Source organism: Arachis ipaensis, chromosome B9 (genome assembly GCF_059453495.1).
Source record: "Arachis ipaensis isolate K30076 ecotype BB chromosome B9, ASM5945349v1, whole genome shotgun sequence".
Lineage (NCBI taxonomy): Eukaryota > Viridiplantae > Streptophyta > Magnoliopsida > Fabales > Fabaceae > Arachis > Arachis ipaensis.
Genome location: NC_142444.1, coordinates 57759463 through 57787396, shown reverse-complemented (window position 1 = coordinate 57787396; position 27934 = coordinate 57759463). Strand labels below are relative to the sequence as shown.

The 27934-nt window shown below is 36.2% G+C and overlaps 2 non-coding genes across 2 annotated transcripts; both read left to right on the top strand.

Annotated features, from left to right (window-relative positions):
* Nucleotides 1-1104: 1104 nt before the first annotated feature.
* Nucleotides 1105-1212, top strand: LOC148544761 (small nucleolar RNA R71). The gene has a single exon (XR_015901462.1). It is a non-coding gene; the product is annotated as a small nucleolar RNA R71 (small nucleolar RNA).
* Nucleotides 1213-6387: 5175 nt separating this feature from the next.
* On the top strand, nt 6388-6495 carry LOC148544760 (small nucleolar RNA R71). The gene has a single exon (XR_015900668.1). It is a non-coding gene; the product is annotated as a small nucleolar RNA R71 (small nucleolar RNA).
* Nucleotides 6496-27934: the final 21439 nt, after the last annotated feature.

The following is a 27934-nucleotide window of genomic DNA, read 5'->3' as shown; positions in this document are numbered from 1 at the left end:
TAATTTTTGTTGAACCAAGGTATTTAGTTTATTGATGAGCAATGGAGGTTCATCCTACCAAGTCTCATTACCAAATAACTTGGCATTTAGCTTCATGATTACTCCTAGATACTAAGCAACTTGCTCTTCAACAATATCTTCATCCTCTTCAAAGGAAGAATACTCATCAGAGCTCATGAATGGCAACAGTAAGTTCAGTGAAATCTCTATGGTCTCTATATGAGCCTCAGATTCCTTTGGTTCCTCAATGGGGAACTCCTTAGGGGTCAGTGGACGTCCATTGAGGTCTTACTCACTGGAAATCACTGCCTCTTCCTCCTCTATATGTTCAGCCATGTTGGTTATATTGATGGCCTTGGACTCTCTTTTTAGATTCTTTTTTATATTGCTTGGGAGAGTACTAGAAGGGATTTCAATAACTCTTTTACTCAGTTGACCTACTTGTTCCTCCAAATTTCTGATGGGGGACCTTGTTTCAGTCATGAAACTGAGAGTGGTCTTAGAAAGATCAGAGACTATGGTTGCTAAGTCAGAGAGGCTCTGCTTAGAATTCTCTGTCTGTTGCTCAGAAGATAATGGAAAAGGCTTGCTATTGCCAAACCTATTTCTCCCACCATTATTATTATTGAAGCCTTGATTAGGCTTCTGCTGATCCTTCCATGAGAAATTAGGATGATTCCTCCATGAAGGATTGTAAGTGTTTCCATAGGATTCTCCCATGTAATTTACTTCTTCCATTGCAGGATTCTCAGGGTCATAAGCTTCTTCTTCAGAGGAAGCTTCTTTAGTACTGTCGGATGCAGCTTGCATTCCAGTCAGACTCTGAGAAATCATACTGACTTACTGAGTCAATATTTTGTTCTGAGCCAATATGGCATTCAGAGTATTAATCTCAAGAACTTCTTTCTTCTGAGTTATCCCATTATTCACAGGATTTCTTTCAGAAGTATACATGAAATGGTTATTTGCAACCATTTCAATGAGTTCCTGGGCTTCTGCAGACGTCTTCTTCACCAGCAGAGATCCACCAGCAGAGTGGTCCAATGACATCTTGGACAATTCAGACAGACCATCATAGAATATACATAGGATGCTCCATTCTGAAAGCATGTCAGAAGGACACCTTCTGATCAATTACTTGTATCTTTCCCAAGCTTCATAGAGGGATTCACCTTCTTTCTATCTGAAGATTTGGACTTCCACTCTAAGCTTGCTCAACTTTTGAGGTGGAAAGAATTTGGCCAAGAAAGCATTGACCAACTTTTCCCAAGAGTTCAGGCTTTCTTTAGGTTGTGAGCCAAACCATATCCTAGCTCTGTCTCTTATAGCAAAGGGGAAAAGCATAAGTTTGTAGACCTTAGGATTAACCCCATTGGTCTTGACAGTGTCACAGATATGCAAGAATTCAGCTAAGAACTGATGAGGATCTTCCAATGGAAGTCCATGAAACTTGTAATTCTACTGCATTTGAGAAACTAATTGAGGCTTAAGCTCAAAGTTGTTTGCTCTAATTGCAAGAATTGAGATGCTTCTTCCATAGAAGTCAGAAGTTAGTGCAGTAAAGTCACCAAGCATCTTCCTTGCATCTCCACCATTGTTGTTATTTTTTGCTGCCATGTCTTCTTCTTTTTTGAAAATTTCTATTAGGTCCTCTCCAGAGTTTTGTGCTTTAGCTTCTCTTAGCTTCCTCTTCAGAGTCCTTTCAGGTTCAGGATCAGCTTCAACAAGAATGTTCTTATCCTTGTTCCTGCTCATATGAAAAAGAAGAGAATAGAAAAGAAGAGAAATCCTTTATGTAAGTAGAAGAATAGAAGAATAGAATGAAGAAGGGAGAAGAGAAAGAATTCGAACACAAAGAGAGGGGGAGGGTTCGAATTTTAAGAAGAAGAGAAGTGTTAGTAATTAAATAAAATAAATAGAAAGATATGAGAGAGAGAGAAGAAATTCGAATATTAATTTAAAAGAAGAGAAAAATATTTTTGTTTTTATTTTAGTTATTGGTTAGAATTCGAAAATTAAGAGAAATAAAATAAAATTAGAATTTAAAACAATTAGTTAATTAAAAAGAATTTTGAAAAAAATGGTTAGTGATTTTCGAAATTAATGAGAGAGAGAAGTAGTTAGGTGGTTTTGAAAAAGATAAGAAATAGTAAACTTTTTTAAAATCAAACAAAAAGTCAAGTAGTTAGTTGAAAAAGATTTGAAAATAACTTTTGAAACGATAAGAAGTTAGAAAAAGATTTTGAAATTAAAATTTGAAAAAGATATGATTGAAATCTATTTTGAAAAAGATTTGAAAAGGAAATTAAAAAGATTTTATTTTCGAAATTAAAGTTGATTACTTGACTAACAAGAAACTAAAAGATATGATTCTAGAATTTAAAGGTTGAACCTTTTTTAATAGGCAAGTAACAACTTGAAAATTTTGATTCAAAACATTAAATGTTAGCAATAATTTCGAAAATATGAAATAAAAATAAGAAAAAAATTTTGAAAATCAATTTTAAAAATTTTCAAAAATATTAAGAAGAAAAATGAAAAATATTTGATTTTTGAAAAAGATTTGAAAAGATAGAAAATTTTTAAATTGAAATTTTGACTTGACTAACAAGAAACAATTAAATTTTGAAAATTTTTTACTAAGTCAATCCAAAATTTCAAAATTGAAGAGTAAAATAAGGGAAAGATATTTTTTTTTTATTTTTGAATTTTAATGAGGAGAGAGAAAAACAACAAAATGAAACAAAACATAAAAATTAAGATCAAAACAATAAATGCATGCAAGAACACTTTAAATGTCAAGATGAACACCAAGAACACTTTGAAGATCATGATGAACATTAAGAACATATTTTTCAAAATTTTTTTAAGAAAAGAAACACATGCAAGACACCAAACTTAAAAATTTTTAATGTTTAGACACTATGAATTCGAAAATGCATATGAAAAACAACAAAAGACACACAACAAGAAAATCACAAGATTAAAGAAAGAAAATCATCAAGAACAACTTGAAGATCAAGGAAGAACACGATGCATATATTTTCGAAAATTTAAGAGAAATTAAAACATGCAATTGACACCAAACTTAAAATTTGACACTAGACTCAAACAAGAAACACAAATTTTTTTTTGTTTTTATGATTTATTAAATTTTTTTTGTATTTTTCGAAAATTATTTTGGAAAAAGAAAATAAAGAGATACAAAATTTTTAATAAGAATTCCAGGATTCGTGCAATGTTAGTCTAAAGCTTCGGTCCAATAGAATTAGACATGGCCAAATGGCCAACCAAGCTTTAGCAGAGCATTACATACAACAGCCAAATTGATGGGAACCAAAAGGCTCTTGCAAAGATAAGTGGAAACCTCGGTCCAAAAAATTAGACATGGCTTAACAGTCAGCAAGGTTTCAACATATCTCATGAAACTCTAGAATTCATTCTTAAAAACTCTGAAGAACATATATATATATATATATATATATATATATATATATATATATATATATATATATATTGAATTTTTCAAAAATAGAAATAAAAAGCTTAAACATAAAATAAAATTACCTAATCTAAGCAACAAGATGAACTGTCAGTTGTCCAAACTCGAACAATCCCCGGCAATGGCGCCAAAAACTTGGTGTGGGAAATCGTGATTTACACTTTTCACATCTCCGCACAACTAACCAGCAAGTGCAGTTGGTCGTCCAAGTAATAAACCTTACGTGAGTAAGGGTCGATCCCACGGAGATTGTCGGCTTGACGCAAGCTATGGTTATCTTGTAAATCTCAGTCAGGTGGATTCAAATGGTTATGAGGTTTATATAATTAAAATATAAATAAAACATAAAATAAGATAATGGTACTTATGTAATTCATTGGTGGGAATTTCAGATAAGCGTCTGGAGATGCTTTCTTACTTCTGAACCTCTGCTTTCCTATTGCCTTCTTCCAACCATGCGTGCTCCCTTCCATGGCAAGCTGTAGGATCCTCTCAGTGAAAATGGTCCTCTACGGTTTCTGGACGGCTAATCAACTGTCAAATTTCTTGTCTCGGATGAAAAATATCAGGCACATCTACCGCATGGCTAATCATCTGTCAGTTCCCACTAGCGACGGAATAGAATCCATTCATCCTTTTGTACACTGTCACTGCGCCCAACATTCGCAGGTTTGAAGCTCGTCACAGTCATCCCTTCCCAGATCCTACTCGGAATACCACAGACAAGGTTTAGACTTTCCGGATCCCAATAATGCTGCCAATTGGTTCTAGCCTATACCACGAAGATACTAATCTCACGGACTCGGTCCGTGTATTAGATACCTAAGAGATACGCACTCAAGCTGTCGCCCAATGACTACGTTGAGCTCAGATAGAACGGAAGTGGTTGTTAGGCACGCGTTCATAGAATTGAGAATAATGATGAGTGTCACGGATCATATCATTCTCCAGATTGAAGTACGAGTGAGTATCTTAGAGAAGAAGTAGGCGTGAATTGAAGGAAAAACAATAGTACTTGCATTAATTCATAAAGAACAGCAGAGCTCTACACCTTAATCTATGGGGTCTAGAAACTCCACCATAGAAAATACATAAGTGAAAATAGTCTAGGCATGGCCGTGTGGCCAGCCTCCAAGTCCAGGTCTCAGATCTAAAATGATAAAAAGATAGATGCGAATACAATAGTAAAAAGTGCTATTTATACTAAACTAGTAACTTAGGTTTACAAAAAATGAGTAACCAAGTGCAGATAGTGCAGAAATCCACTTCTGGGGCACACTTGGTGTGTGCTTGGGCTGAGCATTGAGCCTTACACGTGCATAGGCTGTTCTTGGAGTTAAACGCCAGCTTGGGTGCCAGTTTGGGCGTTTTACGCCAGAAAGTTTTAGGCTGGTTTTAGTGCCAGTTTGAGCCATCAAATCTCGGGAAAAGTATATACTATTATATATTGCTGAAAATCCCAAGATGTCTACTTTCCAACGCAATTAAGAGCGTGCCAATCGGGCTTCTGTAGCTCTGGAAAATCCACTTTGAGTGCAGGAGGGTCAGAATCCAACAGCACCTGCAGTCCTTTTTTAGCCTCTGAATAAGATTTTAGCTCAGGTCCCTCAATTTCAGCCAGAAAATACCTGAAATTATAGAAAAACACACAAACTCATAGTAAATTCCAGAAATATTATTTTTGAATAAAAACTAATAAAAATATAATTAAAAGTAACTAAATCAAACTAAAAACAATGTAAAAATAATGCCAAAAAGGGTATAAATTATCCGCTCATCAGTAATTTCTATTGAACCAAGGTATTCAGTTCATTGATGAGCAATGGAGGTTCATCCTCCTAAGTCTCATTACCAAATAACTTGGCATTCAGCTTCATGATTGCTCCTAGATACCGAGCAACTTGCTCTTCAACAATATCTTCATCCTTTTCAGAGGAAGAATACTCATCAGAGCTCATGAATGGCAATAGTAAGTTCAGTGGAATCTCTATGGTCTCTGTATGAGCCTCAGATTCCTTTGGTTCCTCATTAGAGAACTCCTTAGTGATCAGTGGACGTCCATTGAGGTCTTCCTCACTGGAAATCACTGCCTCTTCCTTCTCTATAGATTCGGCCACTTTGGATATATTGATGGCCTTGCACTCTCTCTTTGGATTCTCTTCTGTATTGCTTGGGAGAGTACTAGGAGGGATTTCAGTAACTCTTTTACTCAGCTGACCCACTTGTGCCTCCAAATTTCTGATGGAGGACCTTATTTCAGTCATGAAACTGAGAGTAGTTTTAGATAGATCAGAGACTATGGTTGCTAAGTTAGAGAGGCTCTGCTTAGAATTCTCTATCTGTTGCTGAGAAGATGATGGAAAAGGCTTGCTATTGCCAAACCTATTTCTCCCACCATTATTATTATTGAAGCCTTGTTGAGGCTTCTGTTGATCCTTCCATGAAAAATTTGGATGATTTCTCCATGAAGGATTACAGGTGTTTTAATAGGATTCTACCATGTAATTCACCTCTTCCATTGCAGGATTCTCAGGGTCATAAGTTTCTCCTTCAGAGGAGGCTTCTTTAGTACTACTGGATGCAGCTTGCATTCCAGTCAGATTCTGAGAAATCATATTGACTTGCTGAGTTAATATTTTATTCTGAGCCAATATAGCATTCAGAGTGTCAATCTCAAGAACTCTTTTCTTCTGAGTCATCCCATTATTCACAGGATTTCTTTCAGAAGTGTACATGAACTGGTTATTTGCAACCATCTCAATGAGTTCCTGGGCTTCTGCAGGGGTTTTCTTCAAATGAAGATCTCCACCAGCAGAGTGGTCCAATGACATCTTGGACAATTCAAACAGACCATCATAGAATATACCTAAGAAGCTCCATTCTGAAAGCATGTCAGAAGGACACCTTCTGATCAAATGCTTGTATCTTTCCCAAGCTTCATAGAGGGATTCACCTTCCTTTTGTCTGAAAGTTTGGACTTCCACTCTAAGCTTGCTCATCCTTTGAAGTGGAAAGAATTTAGCCAAGAAAGCATTGACCAACTTTTCCCAAGAGTTCAGGCTTTCTTTAGGTTGTGAGTCCAACCATATCCTAGCTCTGTCTCTTACAGCAAAGGGGAAAAGCAGAAGTCTGTAGACCTCGCGATTAACCCCATTGGTCTTAACAGTGTCACAGATTTGCAAGAATTCAGCTAAGAACTGATGAGGATCTTCCAATAGAAGTCCATAAAACTTGCAATTCTGCTGCATTAGAGAAACTAATTGAGGATTAAGCTCAAACTTGTTTGCTCCAATTGTAGGAATTGAGATGCTTCTTCTATAGAAGTTGAAAGTTGGTGCAGTGAAGTCACCAAGCATCTTCCTTGCAACTCCACCATTGTTGTTGGGTTCTGCTGCCATGTCTGCTTCATTTTTGAAATTTTCTGTAAGGTCCTCTCCAGAGTGTTGTGCCTTAGCTTCTCTTAGCTTCCTCTTCAGAGTCCTTTCAGGTTCAGGATCAGCTTCAACAAGAATGTCATTATCCTTGTTCCTGCTCATATGAAAAAGAAGAGAACAAAGAGAGAATGGGAATCCTCTATGTCACAGTATAGAGATTCCTTTATGCGAGTATAAGAATAGAAGAATAGAAGAATGAGAAGAGAGAGGAGACGAATAATTCGAACAGAGAGAAGAGAGAAGGGTTCAAATTATGAGTAGAAGAGAAGTGTTAGAAATTAAATAAATAATTAGAAAGAGATGAGAGAGAGAGTATTCAAATTTTAAGAAGAGAAAAAAGAAAAATATTTTTATTTTTATTTAATTAATTAAGTTAGTTTCGAAAATATTAAAAGAAATAAAATAAAATTAGAACTTAAAACAATTAGTTAATTAAAAATAATTTTGAAAAAGTGGTTAGTTATTTTCGAAAATGAGAAGTGAAAAAGTAGTTAGGTGGTTTTGACAAAGAAAAAAAATAGTAAACTTTTAAAATTAAAACAAACAAGTCAAGTAGTTAGTTGAAAAAGATTTGAAAATAAATTTTGAAAAGATAAGAAGTTAGAAAAAGATTTTGAAATTAAAATTTTAAAAAGATATGATTGAAATTTATTTTGACAAAGAATTGAAAAAGAAATTAAAAAGATTTGATTTTTAAAATTAAAGTTGATGACTTGACTAATAAGAAACTAAAAGATATGATTCTAGAATTTAAAGATTGAACCTTTCTTAATAAGAAAGTAACAAACTTGAAATTTTTGAATCAAAACATTAATTGTTAGCAAGGATTTTCGAAAATATGAAATAAAATTAAGAAAAAGGATTTTTAAAAATTAGTTTTAAAATTTTCGAAAAAACTAAAATAAAAATGAAAAAGATTTTGAAAAATTTTAAGAATGAAATTCGAAAATCATAAAAAAAATGAAAAAGAATTGATTTTGAAAAAGATTTGAAAAGATAAAGTTTTTAAATTGAAATTTTGACTTGACTAACAAGAAACAACTAAATTTTAAAAATTTTTGACCAAGTTAACTCAAAATTTCAAAAATTATGAGAAGAATAAGGAAAATATTTTTTTTTACTTTTGAATTTTTAATGAGGGGAGAGAAAAACAACAAAATGAAACAAAACATAAAAATTTAAGATCAAAACAAATAATGCATGCAAGAGTACTTTGACTGTCAAGATGAACACCAAGAACACTTTGAAGATCAGGATGAACATCAAGAATATATTTTTGAAAATTTTTAAGAAAAGAAAGACATGCAAAACACCAAACTTAAGAACTTTTGTATTAGGGACATTAACAATTTGAAAATACATATGAAAAACAAGAAAATGTAAAGATCAAACAAAGAAAATCATCAAGAACAACTTGAAGATCATGAAGAACATAATGCATGAATTTTCAAAAATTTTAAGAAAGTTAAATAAAAAAATGCAGTTGACACCAAACTTAAAATTTGACACAAGACTCAAACAAGAAACACAAAAATTTTTTGGTTTTTATGATTTTATTAAATTTTTTTTATATTTCTTATTTTTATTTTTATTCGAAAATAAAAATAAAAAGCTTAAACATAAAATAAAATTACCCAATCTAAGAAACAAGATGAACCGTCAGTTGTTGAAACTCGAACAATCCCCGGCAACGGCACCAAAAACTTGGTGCACGGAATTGTGATCACACTTTTCACAACTCCGGTACAACTAACCAGCAAGTGCACTGGGTCGTCCAAGTAACAAAACCTTACGCGAGTAAGGGTTGATCCCACAGAGATTGCCGGGTTGAAGAAAGCTATGGTCATCCTGTAAATCTTAGTCAGGCGGATTCAAATGGTTATGAGGTTTTGATAATTAAAAGATAAATAAAACATAAAATAAAATAAGATACTTATGTAATTCATTGGTGGAAATTTGAGATAAGCGTTTGGAGATGCTTTGTTTCTCCTGAACCTCTGCTTTCCTATTGTCTTCATCCAATTATGTGTGCTCCCTTCCATGGCAAGCTGTATGTTGGTGGATCACTGTTGTCAATGGCTACCATCCTTCCTCTCAGTGAAAATGGTCCAGGTACAGTTTCTGTACGACTAATCAACTGTCAGATCTCTCGTCTCGGATGAAAAATGCCAGGCACAGCTACCGCACGACTAATCATCTGTCGGTTCTCACTTATGTCGGAATAGAATCTCTCTATCCTTTTGCACACTGTCAATGCGTCCAACATTCGTGAGTTTGAAGTTCGTCACAGTCATCCCATCCCAGATCCTACTCGGAATACCACAGACAAGGTTTAGACTTTCCGGATCTCAGGAATGCTGCCAATTGGTTCTAGTCTCTACCACGAAGGTTCTGATCTCACGGATTCGAATGCTTTATTGTCAGGAGAGGCAAGTCAAATCTGTGGATCAGAAACCTCAGAGACTATACTCCGGCTGTCGTCCAATCATTATGTTGAACATCATGTAAACCGCTTGTGGTTGTCAAGCACGCGGATCTTGGCTAAGCGAGTAACGAAGATAGTGAGTGATTGTCACGGGTTACCCCTTCATTCTAAGTTAACTGAATTAAATACAAGAGTATATCTTGGAGAAGAAGTAAGTGTGAATTGAAAGAGAAACAATAGTACTTGCATTAATTCATGAAGAACAACAGAGCTCCGCACCTTAATCTATGAGGTGTAGAAACTCCACCGTTGCAAAATACATAAGAGAAAAAGGTCTAGGCATGGCCGAATGGCCAGCCTCCCAAATGTGAAAAATGGTATAAGCTCCCTTATACAATAGTAAAAAGTGCTATTTATACTAAACTAGTTACTAAGGATTACAAAAAATAAGTAACTAAGTGCAGATAATGCAAAAATCCACTTCTGGGGCTTACTTGGTGTGTGCTTGGGCTAAGCATTGAGATTTACACGTGCATAGGCCTTTTCTAGAGTTAAACGCCAGCTTGGATGCCAGTTTGGGCGTTTAACTCCAATTCTGGTGCCAGTTTGGGCCATCAAATCTCGAGCAAAGTATGGACTATTATACATTGCTGGAAAGCCCAAGATGTCTACTTTTCAACACAATTAAAAGCGCACCAATTGGGCTTCTTTAGCTCTAGAAAATCCACTTCGAATGCAGAAGGGTCAGAATCCAACAGCAACTGCAGTCCTTTCTCAGCCTTTGAATCAGACTTTTGCTCAGGTCCCTCAATTTCATCCAGAAAATACCTGAAATTACAAAAAAATACACAAACTCATAGTAAATTCCAGAAATATGATTTTTGCATAAAAAATAATAAAAATATAATAAAAAGTAACTAAAACATATTAAAAACTACCTAAAAACAATGCCAAAAAGCGTATAAATTATCCGCTCATCAGAGTGATTTGAGTATCGAAACGCAGAGAGGCTAAATTACCTACTTCCTCAGTCAAGGTAGCTATGAACTCTTGTGTCGTCCTTTGCAGCTCTCTTTGCCCTTGAAGAAGAACACTTAGAGTGTCATTCATTGGAGATTGGGGTGGATATGAGGGTTCATTACTTGGGAGGAAAGGTTCATGATATAAGGGTGGTTCATCATAATAAGGATGTGGCGGTTCAACACTATCCATATTTTCCACTTGTTGCACAACACACTTCAATTCCTTGTTCTCAGGTTGAGATGCTTTAGCCATGAGAGCTTCGTGTACTTTCCAGATTTCCACTTATTCTAATTGATGAAGGGTTGCTTAAAATTGATCCAGTGTCTCCTTGAGATGATCCTTTGACTCTTATTCCTCTTGGATAACATAATTAGGATCATATGGCTCTTGGATTGATGGATATGGACATGGTATATATGGAGGTGGTGGTTCTTGGAAGTAATTGGGTTAGAATTGGGGTGGTTCTATATATGGTTCATATGGCTCATAAGGTGGTTGGTATGGTGGATAAGGGTTAGGATCATATGAGGGTGTTTGGTAGTAGGGGGCTCGTGAGTATGGTGGTTCAAAACTATTTTGAAGAGGGGGTACATAGGTATTTTGTGGTGGGTGTTGATTGTCACGAAGAGGTCCACCATAACCATTGTCTTGGTACGCATCATAAAATGGTTGTTGCTCATGGCACATTGGAGGGGGTTGTTGCTGAAAGGGTTGATCATATCCTTGTGGCTCCTCCCATCTTTGATTGATCCAACCTTGATGCATGTTCTTATTGTAGCTTCCATTTCCTACAACATAATTGTGATCAAACTTATAGCCAAAAGGGTGAGAATTCATAGTAACAAAAGAAAGTAAAAACAAAAACTAATAAGAAAATAATGAGAATAAACTCCTAAAACTAGAAACAACTAACAAAGAAACGAAAAAGAAAAATTATTCACAATATTCACAATAACCAATAATAAGACAAACGTTTGCAATTCCCCGGCAACGGCGCCATTTCGATGAACGGATTTTTGACGGTTTAGAATTCCTCAATAAATTCTCCTTGCTAGTATAGTTTCTAAACCAACAAAGAATCCTTTCATACAAAAATTTGGTTGTCACTTAAGCAAACCCAATAAAAATAAACCAAAGTATTTAAATCTCGGGTCGTCTCTCAAGGAATTGCAGGGAAGTGTACTTATAATTGGTGATGAGATTGTATCTTTTTGGGTTTTTGAAATAAGGAACAAGGAAATAAAATGGCGAAAAATTAAATTAATAACTATGAAAACTCTTGGCAAGGTGTGAAAATTAGAAGTCTTATCCTAGTTATCCTTATCAATTGTGATGAGAATTATCCATTGCTCCCACTTAGTTAACCTCAAACTATGAAAGAAAGTCAAGTGGATGAATCAATTTGATTCCTCAAGTCCTAGTCAACTCCTAAGGAAAAACTAGCTTTAGAGGGATCTAAAACAACTAGCAACTTTCAATCTTCAATCAACAAAGGAGTTTGATAACTCAAGAGTCTTCAATTACTCAACCAAAACCAAGAATATAAAAATCTAGCTTAAAATCCTCCCAAGCATTTTATCAAACACTTGGTAGGCACAACATAAAAACATAGAAAACTAGCAAGGAATATTATATCCAAACTACCAATTGAAAACATCAATGACTAATAAATAATAGAAGAAGCAATAAATATGAAATAATTCAAATTGCATTAAATAGAAAATCAAATCTAACATGAGAATTCATAAACAAAATTGGGAAATTAAATAAACAAACAAGAGAAATAGATAAACTAAAGTGCTAGAACTAATAAGAGTAGAAGAAAACTAAAGTAAAGCAAAGTAAAAATCTAAAATTGAAAATAGCTAAACCTAAGAATCCTAAAACCCAGAGAGAGGAGAGAGCCTCTCTCTCTCTAGAAAACTACATCTAAAACCCTCAAATTATGTGAATGAATGTTGTGTGAATGAATGAATGTGATTCCCCCACTCCGCAGCCTCTAATCTATGTTTTTTGGGCTTGAAACTGGGCTAAAAATAACCCAGAAATTGCCTCCAGTGATTTCTGATACGTCCAGCACGTAGCTCTGTCACGCGTACGCGTCGCCCATGCGTACGCGTCGATTGAACTTTCGCAAGGTCACGCGTACGTGTAATCCACGTGTGCGTGTTGCCTAACAGCATGGCAACTATGAAAATATATATATTATTTCGAAGCCCCGGATGTTAGCTTTCTAACGCAACTAGAACCGCCTCATTTAGACCTCTGTAGCTCAAGTTATGGTCGATTTAGTACAAAGAGGTCAGGGTTAACAGCTTAACAATTCCTTCAATTTCTTGTATTCCTTCCACTTTTGCATGCTTCCTTTCCATCCTCTAAGTCATTCCTGCCCTATGAACCTTGGAAACACTTAACACACATATCATGGCATCGAATGGTAATAAGAGAGAATTAAAATTAGTAATTTAAGGCCAAAGAAGCATGTTTTCAATCATAGCACGGAATTAGGAAGAAAAATATAAAACATGCAAATTATATGAATAAGTGTGAGTTTAGTGGATAAAATTCACTCAATTAAGTACAAATGTACCATGAAGTAGTGGTGCATCAGTAGGCATGGTGTAGTCACCAAGAAACTTTCTTGCTTCCTCTTGAGGTTCGGCCATGTCTTCTATTTCTTGTTCAATATTTTCTGAGAGGTTTCTTCTGGAGTGTTGTGCCTTAGCTTGTTGCAAATGCCTCCTTAGAGTTTTCTCAGGTTCAAGATTAAGATTAAAAAGAGGTTCTTTATTCCTATTCCTGGTCATAAATAAGAAAAGAAGAAAAGAAAGGAAGGAAGCTTATATGTCTGATTTGAGTATAGAATACTCCTAGTGAGATGTGAAGACAGAAGAGGAAGATAGAAAAGTGAAGATGGAAGATGAGAGAAGAGTAGAGTTTGAATAAATAGAAGTAAGTAGGAGAAGAATTAGAAATAGAAAAGATAAATAAAAATTAAAATATTTTTGTTTTTGTTTTATTTATTAATTAATTTAAAAAATTAAGGTCAATAATTTAAAAAGGAATTGAAAATTAGTTAGTGATTTTCGAAAATAGATGAGAGAGAAATAGAAAGACTTTTCAAAAATTAGAAGAGAGAAGAGTTAGTTAGGGAGTTTTGAAAAAGAAGAGAGAGAAATAAGCAATTAATTAAGGAAAGATTTGAATTTAAAATAAGATAGAAGATAAGAAAAGATTTGAATTTAAAAGTTTGAAATTAAAAAAGATAAGAAAAGATAAGATAAGAAATTAAAAAGATTTGAAAAAGATTTTATTTTAAAATTTGAGATTAGAAAAGATAAGATAAGATTTTGAAAAAAATTGAAAAAGATGAGATTTAAAATTTGAATTTTTTTTTTTGAAATAAAAGAGCTCAACACACTGAAGTGGAGCAGAACGAACTAAACAACGAACAACAAAGAACAAAAACCAAAATATAAACCAAGCGACAATCCCTAAATCATCTCCGACATAGCCATCAACAACAAATGGGATCCACACATCTCCACTCATTGCAACTAAGCAAAACCAAGTTGATAATTTCAGCTACACCTTTGGCATGATTCTGAAAAATCCTTCTATTCCTCTCGAACCAGATGTTCCAGATTATTGAAATTTGAAATTTGAATTCTTAAATTTGAAATTTGAAAAAGATAAGATAAAATTTTGAAAAAAAATAAGATTTTTTTGAAAATTGAAAACTAAGATAAGATAAGATAAAAATTTTAAAATTAAGTTAAAATAAAAATAGAAAAGATATTTTTTTATTTTTGAATTTAATGAGGAAAGAGAAAAACAAGTAAAAGACACAAAACTTAAAATTTTTAGATCTAGCACCCCAAGTTTTCAAAAATTTAAGGCAAAAACACAATGGGACACCAAACTTAAAAATTTTAAGATCAAAATAAAAAGAAAATACAAGAACACTTTGAAGATTAACAAGAACACAAAGAACAAGACTCAAGAAATTTAAAGAATACAAGAACACACAAAGAACACCGAACTTAAAATTTTTGAAAACTAAACACCAAATTTTTGAAAAATATAACGAAAAACACAAGAAGACACCAAACTTAAAAACAAGACTCAAACAAAAATACACTAATTTTGAAATTTTTTTAGAAAAAAAGACTCAAAGAAAAAGAAAACTCAAGAAGAACAAGAATACAAGACTCAAACCAAGAACAAAGATTAAACAAAGAAAAGAAAAATATTTTTGAAAAAGTTTTGATTTTTTTTTCGAAAATAAAGAAGAAGAAAATAAAAATAAAAGACTCAAAGAAAATTAAATAAAATACCTGATCTATGGAGCAAGACAATCTGTCAGTTGTCCAAACTCGAACAATCCCCGGCAACGGTGCTAAAAACTTGGTGCACGAATCCCCACACTTTTGTACAGCAGTACTAGCAAGTGCATTGGGTCATCCAAGTAATACTTGAGTGAGTCAGGGTCGATCCCACAAGAATCGTGGTTTGAAGCAAGCTATGGTTATCTTGCAGGTCTTAGTCAGGCAGATAGAAGGGTTGACTATTTGTTATTTGTATTTGTGAATTGGAATGGAATCAATAAAAGGATTATGGTTAAGGATTGGAGTTGCTTTGTCTTTCTGAATTAACTCTGGTATTACTGTCTTCTTTGCTTGTGAGTGATTTCTTGCATGGCAGCCTACATGTGATCAACGCCTTTATTGAGAGGTCGTCAATACTCCTCCAGATCTGAACCCTAGGGTTAGTGTGGATCCATTCTGATTGAGGGTGAAGCTCGTACAGTCCATTCTCCTTAATGATCCTACTCAAAATGCCACAAACAAGGTCGGATCTTCCAGATCAGAGAATGTTGCATCTTTGGCTTCTAGCCTCTACCACAAAGACCCTAATCTCCCCAAAAATTGACTGAACTGGTGTCTCGAGAAGTCCCCAACGAAGTCGTGGATTAGCCGTCTGAGAGATGTATAATCAAGCTGGCGGTTCAATATTTTCCACTGAAGTATTCACATGAACCCAAGTAGACATGGGTGTTTGTCAAGCACGCGGTCCTAGTATAATGAATAGAGCTAATTGTCACTGGTCATTCTATTCACCATGTTGAAGAACGAATATACATCTTAGACTTAAATCAAACACGGATCGAAGCGAAATAGTAATAATTTTATTAATTCATAGGACTCAGCAGGGCTCCTCCCCTCAACCTAGGAGGTTTAGAAACTCATATTGAAAGGACATACAATGTGGTAAACGAAAATATGGTGTGTCCTTCCTTGGGATAATGTAAAATAACTCTTAAATACTAAACAGATGACTAGTAAGGGTAAAACAGTCTATTTAGTGCTAAAATCCACTTTTGGGGCCCACTTGGTGAGTGCTTGGGCTGAGCTTTGATGAGATCCACGTGCTATGAGGCCTCTAGGGCATTGAACGCTGGCTAGGGGTCCACTCTGGGCGTTTGGATGTTGGTCTCTGCTCCTTGGGTGCTGGACGCTTGGAAGGGGGCAAGAGGCTGGCGTTGGACGCCAGTTTTTGGCCTTCTAATCTGAAGTAAAGTATGGACTAGTAAACATTTCTGGAAAGCTATAGAAGTCAACTTTCTATAGCCATTGAGAACACTTAATTTAAACTTTTGTAGCTCCAGAAAAGATTGATAATGAAAATTGTCGTGTCGGTCTAGAATTTCTCTTATAGAAATAAGAACTTCGTTGTAAGCATAGCTCCAAACCAACAAACAATTCTCACATTAAAAATTTTGGTTGTCACAAGTACAAACCCCAAGAAAAATTAACCGAAGTATTTAAACCTCGGGTCGTCTCACAAGGAATTGCAATGAAGTTCTCAATTATTGGCTATGAAGATGCAAGGGGGGTTTGATTTGGAAATTGACAAGAAAGTATATGACAAGAAAGTAAAATAACAAGAACTAATAAAAGAAATGGAAAGAACTCTTGACTAAGACATGGGAAATTGAGATCACCATCCTTGTCAACAAACCATATATTGACAATTATGAGGAACCAAGCTCATTAAGTGTACTTCTATACTTGAAGTATATCAAATGACTTGATCAACATCAATCCATAAGCCCTAACCTAGCTACCAATTAACTTAGTAGTAGGCTAGTGTCAATGGTTATCAAATTGACCACCAAGGGTTCCCAAATCACCAATTCAATGAGACCAATGACTCAAGGTCACTCAATTCCCTTAGCCTAGGCCAAGAGTCAAGAAAACTACTCAAAAACTAGAGGAAACATTTTATCAAACACTTAGTGTGCAAGAAAAGTAAACATCATAAAATGCAAGAATTAAAGGAACCCACAACTAACATAAGTAAGAAATCAATAATAGCAATCAAGATCAACATAAAAGAGACATAGAAACATAAAATTGCATTAAGAGAAATCAAGATCCAATAATTGTTCATCAACATAAAAGAGAGTAAAATAAGAAATTAACAAGTAAAACTAGAAGATCAAAGATTTAATAACAAGAAATTAAGAGGGAAAGCTAAATCAAAACAAGAATCAAAAGTTAGATCCAAGAGAATTTGACCTAAACTACCCTAAATTCTAGAGAGAAGGGAGAGCTTCTCTCTCTAGAATTCTACCTACAACATGATGCAAAACTAAACTATGGCTACTTGGTTCATTCCCTCCTCAATCCTTGGGTTCAATAGCATTAGAAATGAGTTGTATTGGGCCCAAAATGAGCTAGAAATCGCTGGCCACATTTTGCCCAAATTGGTCCACACTGAACCTGCGACGCGTGCGTGTGATCCACACGTACACGTCCCTAAACGGCAGGCAACTATGGCAAATTTTATATCATTTTGAAGCCCAGGATGTTAACTTTCCAACGCAAAGAATAAGGAAGGACAAGAAAAGGGGTATGAACATTTATTCAATGCAAATAAACTATATGCACCTATCTATATGAATGTACTAAATGCAAGATGATTCTATCTACCTGGTTAAAAATGAATCAATCTCCAAGAACATATATAAGCAAGTAGGGCTAAGATCATATGAAGATTCATGAATCCTACCATTCAAATATCAAAATAAAGTTCAAATAGACTTGCAAGAGGAAAGCTCATGAAAGCCAGGAACAAGGAATTGAGCATCGAACTCTCACCGGAAGTGTATCCACTCTAGTCGCTCAAGTGTATAGGGTTGATCACTCAATTCTCTTCTAATCATGCTTTCCATGATTTGTTTTTCATTTAACAATCAACAATTATTCAATGCATGCATACATTCATCATGAGGACTTATTCGTAGGTTGTAATGAGGCTAGGGTAAAGGTAGGGATGTATATGGTTGATGTTGTGGAAAACGATCCAACACAAAACTCACCGGCAAGTATACCGGGTCGCATCAAGTAATAATAACTCACATGAGTGAGGTCGATCCCATAGGGATTGAGGGATTGAGCAATTTTAGTTTAGTGGTTGATTTAGTCAAGCGAATCAAGTATTGGTTGAGTTGTTTGTATTTGACAGAAACTAAATTGCTTGAAATGTAAAGGGAGAGGGGTAAATTGTAGGAAATTAAAGAGCAAAGAAAGTAAATAAGCTGAATCATAAAGAACAAGTAATGTAAATTGCAGAAACTTAGATTGCAAGAAATGTAAATGACTGAATCTTAAAGTGCAAGAAATGTAAATTGCTTGAATTGTAAAAGGGATTGGGAGTTGGGATTGCAGAATTTAAACAAGAGGAAGTAAATTACAACAAAACAGAAGAATAGAATGTGGATTGAAGTAAAGTAAATCTAAACAGAAAAGTAGAAATGCTTGAGAAATTAAAACAGAAAATGACTTGTGCTTAATTTGCAGCAATTTAAAAGAGGTTGAAGATCTCAGGAGTGGAAGAGACTAGAAAATAAGTCTAGATCTCAAATCCTTCCTTGATCCAACAAGATTAATTGCAAAAGAAGTAAAGAAAAGTAAATTGCAGAATTAAAGAGAAGATGAAGCAGTAAATAGAAATTGAAATTCAATTATGCAGAAGAAGTAAACAAGAGATCCCAAGGTGAGATTTAAACAGAAGTTCTTCAATTCTTCACCCAAGATCAAAAACAAGAAAATAAAAGAGTGCTCAAGCAAGAACAAGGAAGAAGAGAGATCAATTCTCCTTCCAAATTCTCTAAGATCCCAATTCACAAGTAAAAAGCTCAAAAATAAAAATGACAATTAAAAGGAAAATTCAAAGTAAAATCTAGAGGTGTCAAAAGGTTCTAATTACATTAAACTAGCTCCTATTTATACACTTTCTATTCTTGGATTTTAGAATTTGGATGGGCTTTTGATTTGGTGAAGAAATGAATTAATTTGGATTTTTAGTTCAATTTTTAGCCCATGGTGCACCTCCCAGGGAAGAGTTCGGCTCTTGGCAAGAGCTTTGGCCAAGAGCTTTGGTTCCCTTTCCTTCCAATGTATTGCGCACGGTCCAAGAGAACAAAGCTCTTTGCAAGAGCTTGAATGCTCTTGGCAAGAGCTTTACTTGTCCTTGAGGTCCCTGGTTCAAGTCTTGGGTGGAGCACTTGTGGAGCTAATTTCCTTGGCACTAGAAAAGCCCCCAAAGTCTTGCTTCCTTGAGGTGCCCGGTTCAATCCTTGGTGAAGGAAGACAAGCCAATTTTTCTTGGCACATGAGTGGCGCACAATGCCTTGCTTCCTTGAGGTGCCTAGTTCGAACCTTGGTGAGTGAAAACAAGCTAATTTTGGCTTGTTTTTCCTTGTGAAGTAGCGCTGGCCTCCCTCCCCTTGGTCATGGGTTCAAGTCTTGGTGAGTGCATTAGTGAGCTTTTCCTTCTTGATTTTCTCCAAGGCATGCACGAAAAAGCTCTTTGCCAAGAGCTTGGCTCTTGGTTCCTTCTTCATGTGTTATTGATAAAGCTCTTGGCAAGAGCTTGGCTTCTGATTCTTTAAAGGAAAGCTTTCCACAAGAGCTTTAAAGCTCTTGGCAAGAGCTTTGTGCCCTTGTTTCTTGACTTCACCCACGCTTTTCCTTCCTTAAGCCACGCTTCTCTTCTTTGTGCCAGGCTTTCTTTCTTTGCTTAGATCATGCTCCTTAGGCTACGCTTTTCTTATTTTTTTCTTTTCTTCACCTACAAGTAATCAAAACAACCAATCAAAGTATCACCAAATTCACAAGGTTTATAAATCATTAAAAATTAATTAAATTTAGCTTAAACTTCATGATTTAGCATCAATTAAATGGTGGTTTTTTGATTCAATGAAACCATGCATTTCCATTCCAAATTACTTACTTAGAATGTAAGAAAGTGCATAAAACCAAATAAAAACAAAGAAAAAGGCTAGTAAAACTAGGCTAAGATGACTTGTCATCACAACACCAAATTTAAAACTTGCTTGTCCCCAAGCAAGCACTTAAACATAAGATAAGATAGAATGAAATAGATAAGTATGCATGTCCTTATTAGGAAAAGAGTTGAATTTTGTTTATGGGGTTTTATGCAGATCAAGAATAGCTTATTTATTACTTGCTGTCAAAACAAACAATGCTCCCTCAAGGGTTCACCAAGGTTGCTGCTACAATGCCTTACTTTTTAATCATTTCCCTTGTTAGCTTTTCTTCTTTCTTTTGCATAAAGAGCTTATTACTTATTAAAGGCTTGGTGGCAAATGTTGCAGTGGCCTTTGGCTTATTTTCACTCAACATTTTTTTTCATCACAGACACATGGCTCACTTTTTTTTCTTCCTAGGATCATTGATGCTCAGCATCTCTTTGGATCACTAAATGTTTTGTAGCTAGGTTGCTCTTTATTGTGGACTTTCAGTTGGCAATCCCAAATCAGTTGATCTAAGTTGCCAAGTTTTAAAATACTCCTTAGAACCTACTTGTCCAAGCATATCCTAGTACATAAACACCACAGGCACATGTCCTAGGGTCCAAGCTATTGGTGTCTAGCCTTATTGTTTGTTTCTTTGCCAACTTTTGGCTTTTTTTTCTTTCTTTTTCTTTCTGTTTTGGTTATTTTCAAGGGGCTTTCATTAATTAAAGGGTCATAGCAGCAAACTGGCTTAAACTTCAAGTAACAAGTCATTCTTCAGCATTTATTCTATGAGCTATCAATTGAATCAAACACACACCACCACTAACTTTCATTCTAACTTTTGCAACATTGAACAATTACTTTTCTAGATCAAGCATCTCTCTTTTATTCAGACAGCATGGGAAACAAAACAAAGCATTCAAGCTGATGAATGATGAAACTCATTATGCAGATATTTTATTCTTGACTAACTACTAATGTAAACAAAAGAAATAGTAAAACATAAAGCAATTGGAGGCATATCATGTTTCAGACATGCATCTTCCTTATTTAAGTAAAAGTAAGGAAAGGAGCTTCACCACCTCTATTTGTCAGGCATTTCCATTCTTTTGGATTTGCTGGATTCTCCCTTCTTCCTCTTCCTCGTCTGTGTATAATCTTGAGCTTTTTCACGAGGACATCTTCTTTCCCAAATAGGATCTGTGAGACCTGAAAGCCCGACTGCCTCTAATCTTTGGAATGCCACCTGGGTATTAAGCCGAGACTTTGCTGCCTGGCGGTCTCTAAGTTCTTGGCATTGATCAAATGATTTGATTTGTGGATTTAGTACTGGCATGCAGCGGGTTAAATACTCCAACCTTGCTTGCACATCCTCATTACAGTCTGATTGTTACACATGTCTAACTTCTCCAATAGTGTGATGAATGTTCTTCCACTGATACAGGTTGTGAGTATACTCCCCATACTTGACTTGGGTCAGGAACATCTTATCATATGACTCTTGAAGTCATGTTGTGAGTTCCCTTTGTCCTTCAAGAATCTTGGCTTGAAATTCTTGTTGTTGGGCCATTTATTGTTGTTGCCAGCTCTCCAATCTTTCCTCCATTCTGTGCTGCCAAGCTTCGTTTTGCTCCCTATCTCTCAAATATTGCTCTTGGTGCTCTAGATATTGCTCTTGTTGCCTTGAGTACTGTTCTTGTGCTCTTTCATTTTGTTGTGATATTTTCTCAAGAGTCCTCTGCAATTGACTTAAATCTATGGCACCAAGAGTTTGCTCTCCTTCCCTTTGAGATCTTCTTCTCCTTTGGGGTTCTTCTTCTTGCTCATCTTCTTCATTAATGCCTTCCATGCTTCTCTTTGTAATTCCCTTCCCTTTCTTTACTTTCTCCATGTTCTCATCTTCAAAGATCACTCTAGCGTTATTGCAGAGCCTTAGGATGGTGCTTGGATGGCCAAGCCTACTTAAAGTGCTTGTGTTTTCAGCCATTTCTTGGATACTGTTGGCAATAAGTTGTGCCAAATTAATTTTTCCTCCATGTAGGATACAGTATACTAAGAGTGCACGCTTAATTATAACAGATGAGGTGTTCCCAGTGGGAAGTATGGATCTTTTTACTACCTCGTACCATCCCTTGGCTTCAGGGGTAAGATTCATTCTCTTCAAGTGGCTTGGAGCTCCTTTTGAATCTCTTTCCCAGTCTGTGCCTTCCAAGCATATCCCTTGTAGGATCTCATCGGGATCATTCTCCCTTCGCAATCTGGCTTCATAGCTGGGCTCTTCATAATTTATGGTTCTCAATTTCAGGGCCCTTGTAATGGATGCTGGACTGAAATCCACTTCAACTCCTCTAACATAGCTCTTGTAGGAGACACTATTTTCGCTTTCTTTCACCGTGTTTGCATAAAATTCTCTGATCAGCACTGCACTAATATCAGTGAGAGGATCGCATAGAAGCTCCCATCTTCTTTCATTAGTGATTTGCTTCATTATGGGGTACTCCCCTTCCCTTAGCTCGAAGCCCATCTCATAAATAATGCGCTTTGACTTCATGAGCCTGTGGTATCTTCCTTCATGAAATTGAGATATGAATTTTCTTGCATCGTAGGCTGGAGGTTCTGTTACCATCGGTTCTTTTCCTAGTCTTCTCCTTGAACTTGATGAGGCCATGGGTTTAGAGAAAATAGAGAAGTAGGGATGGACTTGGGGATTGGTTGAGACACGGCTTTGTAATGCACAGGGGATGTAGAGAGGAATATTGCTATTGAATGGAGAATGGGACGTGTTTTAGGTGTACACAAGATAGAGCCGAAGCTTATAAGTGTGAAGAAGGCTTGTAGGAATGTGTGATGCAAGAAGTGTCCTTCCTATTTATACGCAGGGTGTTAAAATCTTGGACAAAGATCATACTTGAAGAAGGATTTGGTCATGACTTATGAAGGGTGGAGATTGAGCTGAGCAGCATAGTGACTTCATGATATGAACGGCTTGCATGTTCTCTTGAGGATTGACAAGGATTCTCTTCCCATTGGTTGCATGAATTTCGTCCTTCAAGGTGAGCAGCATGCAGATTTTCACTTTCCAAGATTGGCACACCTCTCTAGGCACATGTGATCCTTCTCTTGACTTGTCATGACCGTTTCTTCCTCTTGTCTTTTCCTCAACCCTTCTTTTCTAATTAAATCAAAATGAAATGCTTCGGAATTTATTTAAAACACGGTGGTAAAGTGGTGAATGCTTGCATTCTATATTATGGTCCTTAGTTATGAAAGATCAATTGTGCTCCTTACTTAGTGAACTAAGGCTTGGTGGACACCAGACTTGTCTCTTGCCAAAGGATTAAAGCAAGCATTTGTCACAATTGATACTTTCATCATAAGTTCCAAATTATTTCCTAGCATAAATTCCTAAAACAAAACAATGCATGATCCATCTCTGCATGATTTTGATTTTCTGAACAGAAGTTGATTTTTTTTTTCAAAATTCGTACACATGCAGACACCAATCTTAATATTTGGTCATATACTTTACCAAAATGACTAAGCATATGATCCAAGAATGTTTGAAATATTGACTTTTGTGTGCTGTCAAGCACACCAAACTTAGAAGTCTGGCATGTATTTCAAGACAGTGTATGCATCTGTTAAGGGTGTCTAGAAAAATTCAAAATCATGCTAAAGTGATCACACTTTATTGAATTTAAAAGCAAGCAGGAACCATAAATCATGGGTTGCCTCCCATGGAGCGCTCTTTTATTGTCATTAGCTTGACATTGAACCCTTCTTTTATGGTGGTTGGTGGCTGTAATGCCTCAACTTGTCTCCTCTGATTGTGAGCTTTTTCTTTGTTCCTTGATGCTCTATTTCAGCATGCTCTAGTGAGAGTATTTTGCTCACAGTATAGTAGTCATCAGTCTGTTGACTTGCTCCTAGTTGTTGATAGACCAATTGCACTTTGTCACCTTTGGAAAGCCCTTCTATTGGAATTTTTTTGTTCTTCCAACCCTTTTTGATTCTGCTTTTGTTTTTCTTCCCTCCTTTTGTTAACCCTTCTTCTTTGACAACAGGCTTCCTCTTGAGATTTCTTTTCTTGGTTGCCAATACTCCAATGTCCTCTTGAACTTCTTCATTATTTTGCACAGTCTCTTTCTCTTTTTGACCTGTTGTATCATCTATCTCTTGCTTGGGAAGGCAGCTGTTGTTTGTCTTGTTGATCCCTTCCTTCCTTTGCAGATTTTCTTTGTTAATTTCCATACAATCCTTCTTTTCATCAATGAACTGTGTTTCTTGAAGTACACTCAGAGTGACACTTTCATCATGCATCCTGAGGGTTAATTCTCCTTGCTCTATGTCTATGATGGCCCTAGCAGTGGCCAAGAACGGTCTTCCCAGTATAATGGAGTCGCCCTCATCCTGATCTGACTCTAAGATCACAAAATCTGCAGGAAAGACGAATCTGTCTACCTTGACTAGAAGGTTCTCAATTATACCCCTGGGGTATATCACTGATTTGTCCACTAATTCTAGAGACATTTGTACTGGTTTCACCTCTTTTATGCTTAGCTTTTTCACCAGAGAAGCAGGCATTATATTGATACTAGCTCCTAAGTCACACATCGCCTTGTTGATGGTCATACTGCCAATGGTGCAGGGTAGAAAGAAGCTCCCAGGGTCTTCGAGTTTAGGAGGAAGTCCCTTCTGGATTAGTGCTCTGCATTCCTCAGTAAGTAGTACAGTTTCATTGGCTTGCCAACTCTTCTTCTTGTTGATAAGTTCTTTCTAGAACTTAGCATACAGGGGCATTTGCTCAAGTGCTTCAGCTAAGGGGATATTGATCTCCAACTTCTTGAAGATTTCAAGAAATTTTGGGAAGTGTTGGTCCTTAATCTCCTTGTTGAACCTTTGAGGATATGGCAAAGGTGGTGTGAAGTTCATTCCCTGCCTTTGGTCCTTAGTTGGCTCTTCAATTACTTCCTTCTCTTTTCTTGATTTTTGTGGCTGGTCTCCCTTTTCTTGAGCTTGATTCTGAGCTTGCTTGCTTGCTGTTACATCCTCATCATTGGTTTTCTCTTCTTCAGCTTGCTTCTTGTCATTTTCCTTTGGCTTCTTGGTTATTTCTTCATTTTTCACCAAGATCTTTCCACTCCTTAGTTGTATTGCTTTGCACTCCTCTTTTGGATTAGGAATGGTGTCACTTGGTAGTGAACTTAAAGGTCTCTCAGTAGCGAGTTGCTTGGAAATCTGCCCAATCTGCCTCTCCATATTTTTCATTGAAGCTTCCTGGTTCTTTGTTGTCATCTCTTGGCATTTCATCATTTTATCCATCAAGAGCTCCAAATTGGTAATCCTCTGAGAGTCTTGTAAGATTGGTTGATTGTGGGGTGTTGAGGGCTGAGGATAAGTATTTTGGTTGGAGGCTTGGTTATTGGATGGATGATGGTTAGAATTGGGGTAAGTGTTTTGTGGTTTTCTGTATGTGTTTTGGTTGTTGTTTTGCTGGTTGTTGTGGTTTGTGTTTTTCCAACTGTTTTGGTTTGAGTTTCTTTGCCATGGTTGTTGAGGTTGATTGTGATTGTCTCCCCATCTGAGGTTGGGGTGGTTCTTCCATGAGGGGTTGTAGGTATCACCATAGACTTCATTTGGCCCAGAATTTTGATTGTGCATGTACTGAACTTGCTCTTTCTGCTGCTCCTCTTGAATCTCTTCATTTTGCCCCCATGTGGTTGATGGTTGGCTTGTGTTGACTGCTGCAACTTGAAGGTTGTCAATCCTCTTGGCCATTTGCTCAAATTGTTGTTGAATTTGCTGCTGCATCATTTTGTTTTGAGCTAGGATTGAGTCCACTCCTTCCAGCTCCATCACTTCTTTCCTTTGTGATGGTTGGCGTTGCCTTTGGCGAGCAAAAAAATACTGGTTGTTGGCCACCATATCAATGAGATTTTGAGCTTCCTCTGTAGTTTTCATGAGTTGTAAAGAGCCTCCTGCTGAATAATCCAAAGCCTCTTGAGATTTCAATGTCAAGCCTTCATAGAAATTCTGCAATCTGTTCCATTCACTGAACATTCCTAATGGACACTTCCTGATTAGAGCTTTGTATCGTTCCCATGCCTCATACAAGGGTTCAGCATCCATTTGTGTGAATGTTTGTACTTCAGTCTTCAATCTAATAACTCTTTGAGGTGGGTAAAACTTGGCAAGGAACTTGGTTACTAGATCATCCCAATTGTTGATGCTGCCTCTTGGGAAGGATTCCAACCAGTGAGTGGCTTTATCTCTGAGAGAAAATGGAAATAGCAGTAGCTTATAACTGTCAGGGTGCACACCATTGGTTTTGACAGTGTCACAAATCCTCAAGAAGGTGGACAGGTGTTGGTTAGGGTCTTCAAGTGGTCCTCCTCCATAAGAACAATTGTTTTGAACCAAGGTGATGAGTTGTGGCTTTAGTTCAAAGTTATTTGCATTAACATTTGGGGTGAGAATGCTACTCCCACACTGTCTAGGATCTGCACATGTGTAGGAGGCCAAAACTCTTCTCTGTGGTGGGTTATTGTTGTTATTGGCTGCTCCTTCTACTCCATTTGGTGGATTTGTTAAGTGTTCCTCCATATCTTGGAACTCTTCTTCTGAATCCTCTTCTCCAACAATGTTTTTCCCTCTTTCAGCTCTTCTTAATCTTCTAAGGGTTCTTTCATCTTGTTCACAAAAAGTGGGTATAATTCTCCTTGTACCTGACATACAACCAAAGCATAAGAATCACATAACACCAGAAAGGCAATAACACTTCAATCCATTGCTGAAGTAAAATGTTAATTGGCTTAAGCAAAAATTCAAACAGTTAGTGTGTTAGTAAAAAATTAAAGAAACAGAAAATAAAAAGTGCTTGATCTAGATCTTCACTTCACTTAATCATTGTCAATCTAATTCAATCCCCGGCAACGGCACCAAAAACTTGATGTTGTGGAAAACGATCCAACACAAAACTCACCGGCAAGTATACCGGGTCGCATCAAGTAATAATAACTCATATGAGTGGGGTCGATCCCACAGGGATTGAGGGATTGAGCAATTTTAGTTTAGTGGTTGATTTAGTCAAGCGAATCAAGTATTGGTTGAGTTGTTTGTATTTGACAGAAACTAAATTGCAGGAAATTAAAGAGCAAAGAAAGTAAATAAGCTGAATCTTAAAGAACAAATAATGTAAATTACAGAAACTTAGATTGCAAGAAATGTAAATGACTGAATCTTAAAGTGCAAGAAATGTAAATTGCTTGAATTTTAAAAGGGATTGGGAGTTGGGATTGCAGAATTTAAACAAGAGGAAGTAAATTGCAACAAAACAGAAGAGTAGAATGTGGATTGAAGTAAAGTAGATCTAAACAGAAAAGTAGAAATGCTTGAGAAATTAAAACAGAAAATGACTTGTGCTTAATTTGCAGCAATTTAAAAGAGGTTGAAGATCTTAGGAGTGGAAGAGACTAGAAAACAAGTCTAGATCTCAAATCCTTCCTTGATCCAACAAGATTAATTGCAAAAGAAGTAAAGAAAAGTAAATTGCAGAATTAAAGAGAAGATGAAGCAGTAAACAAAAATTGAAATTCAATTATGCAGAAGAAGTAAACAAGAGATCCCAAGGTGAGATTGAAACAGAAGTTCTTTAATTCTTCACCCAAGATAAAAAACAAGAAAATAAAAGAGTGCTCAAGCAAGAACAAGGAAGAAGAGAGATCAATTCTCCTTCCAAATTCTCTAAGATCCCAATTCACAAGTAAAAAGCTCAAAAATGAAAATGACAATTAAAAGGAAAATTCAAAGTAAAATCTAGAGGTGTCAAAAGGTTCTAATTACATTAAACTAGCTCCTATTTATACACTTTCTATTCTTGGATTTTAGAATTTGGATGGGCTTTTGATTTGGTAAAGAAATGAATTAATTTGGATTTTTAGTTCAATTTTTAGCCCATAGTGCACCTCCCAGGGAAGAGTTCGGCTCTTGGCAAGAGCTTTGGCCAAGAGCTTTGGTTCCCTTTCCTTCCAATGTGTTGCGCACGGTCCAAGAGAACAAAGCTCCTTGCAAGAGCTTGAAAGCTCTTGGCAAGAGCTTTACTTGTCCTTGAGGTCCTTGGTTCAAGTCTTGGGTGGAGCACTTGTGGAGCTAATTTCCTTGGCACTAGAAAAGCCCCCAAAGTCTTGCTTCCTTGAGGTGCCCAGTTCAATCCTTGGTGAAGG